We start from the raw sequence: 2,500 nt of genomic DNA on the forward strand, positions 1-2,500 counted from the left end.
TTTTAAGAAAGTAATTAATGTTTAGTAAATGTTGAAGATGTAATTAATACCTATTATATCTTCAACATGTAATATGCATTAATTATTTTCTTAAAATAACTAAAATGATTGGTCCAGAATCAGTCATACATACACACAATAGATAGTGAAAACAAAATAACCTAACCCTATATATATATATATATATATATATATATATATATATATATATATATATATATATATATATATATATATATATATATATATATATATATATATATATATATATATATATATATATAACATTGACCTAGAAGAAAAGGTGTATGGAATAGGGCAATGAAAGTGGAAGGGAAGGGGACATGTTTGAATTGTTTAGGAAAAACATGATTGATTTGGGAAATTTGTATAATTCAATAAACTCCCATGTGACGACTAACACCTATATCATTGATGTTATTTTTAATTTTATAATAAAATCTCTATATTCAGTTAATTTTACCCAAACTAATATACATAATCAAACTAATACCCATCTATAAAAATAAAAAATAAAGTTATATAAAGGAATCATAAACTGAGAAGAAGGATATGTTTTAGTTATAAAAAATAATCATAAACCGAGAAGTAGAATATGTTTTAGTTTTTTTCTTAGATCGTATTTCAAGCTAAATTTTAGATTTTTGAGAAGTTTGAGAATTCTCCCCACTTATATCTTTTGTGTAATAATTTTCAAATAAATCAAAATGTGAGACAAAAATTTAATATGTTACTTATCCATTTTGTTACGTGGAAAAATTTAATATTGTAAAACCATTTTGTGTGCAAATTAAATAACAAAGAATTATTATCGAAATTGGTTTCGAATGATTAAAAAGATGAAACCAGAATGGTTTAAATTCCAAGGTTACAACTTTTCCAAATATGGGCAAACAGTTTAACAATGGACACACTATTTCCTCAATGACTTGTAACCATCCATGGTGGTGTCACAACTCACAACTTAACTAGCCATGGCCAAGATTTGAGGGTACCATCCTTTATTGATAGTGACTTGTACAATATTTTGAATCTATTTTCGTTACCAAATACAATATTTTGAGAGGTATATTTTGAATATTTATCATACTAGTTCCATTAAATAATTGCTTATATGTTTATATGTTGACAGAAACTAATACAATATTGTATATTATTTTTGTTACCAAATACTCCTATGACGAACGCAATTTGGTTGGTTTTGTTGTTTTGAGATGTATATTTTGAATATGTATCATATACATGTACTATAACATCGTATTTGGCATGTCTAATCTAGTTTTTTTCAAAGTATTTTTTTTAGATTTTTATGTTTGACATGTCAAAAAGTAGTTTATAAATTAATTTTTAACAATATACTTATTGGTTTTTATTAGCTTTTTGACAATTCTTCGGAAAATACACTTAATTAGTTATACAAAGTTTATTTTTCTATTATGGGCGTGTTTGGCAAAAGTAGCTGTTAGCTGGAAGCGGGTAGCTGGTAGCGTGTAGCAGATAGCTGGTAGCGGGAAGCTGTAGCTCTTATTTGTTATATTAATGTTTGGCAAAAGTAGCTGGAAGCTTTTGAAATATTTAAAATTACATAACAGGAAAATTGATTAAAAATAAATAAATATATAAATATATTTTTAAGGGTAATTATATAAATTGATTTCAAAAGCTCATGAGCGTTTTGTTAAACGCTACATCAAGTAGCTTTTAGAATCGGAGCGTTTTATTAAAACTAAAAGCTAAACGCTCGTACTGTCAAACGAAGCTTTTAGTTTAAACTAGAGCGTTTTATCAAAAGCTAAAAACTCGAAGCTCCCAAATGCTTCCAAAAACTCCGTGCCAAACACGCCCTATGTCACTTTATATTCTCATCTAGCTTATTAGCTAATTTTAGCAAATATTATTTTTTATCAGCTAACAACTGACTTTTAAATGTCAACTAGTTTTTCAGCAATTCATTTGGTCATTAATCATTTTAATTTTCCAACGCTAATAATTGTTTCCTTGGTTTTTGGTAATTCTCTCTCTCTCTCTCTCTCTCTCTCTCTCTCTCTATATATATATATATATATATATATATATATATATATATATATATATATATATATATATTTGCGAGTACTCCTAATATGTTCATCATTTTTCAAAATCGAAAACACCCTTAAACTGCTAAACCAACAACTAAGACAAAGACATTGTTTAAAAAAGATTAGCGAACATTTTTTTTCTGGAAATATGCATGTATGGACAATCAGCAGTTATATAGACTACGGACGCATGTTTATCCATAGTAATATTGAATTATATATAATATATAGTTACATGGTTGCATATGTATGATTATCCGTAGTAATATTGATAATTAACAGTTATATGGATTGCATACACAATCTATATAACTGTTGATTATCAATATTACTATGGATAATCATGCGTCCACAGTTATATAACTTCTGATTGAGCACACATGCACATTTCAAAAAAA

The 2,500-nt window shown here is 26.4% G+C and overlaps 1 pseudogene; it reads left to right on the forward strand.

Moving 5' to 3' along the window:
* The window catches only part of LOC111886899 (calmodulin-binding receptor-like cytoplasmic kinase 1), a 15,918-nt pseudogene that overhangs the window by 949 nt on the left and 12,469 nt on the right, over positions 1 to 2,500 (forward strand).

Source organism: Lactuca sativa, chromosome 6 (assembly GCF_002870075.4).
Source record: "Lactuca sativa cultivar Salinas chromosome 6, Lsat_Salinas_v11, whole genome shotgun sequence".
Classification (NCBI taxonomy): Eukaryota; Viridiplantae; Streptophyta; class Magnoliopsida; order Asterales; family Asteraceae; genus Lactuca; species Lactuca sativa.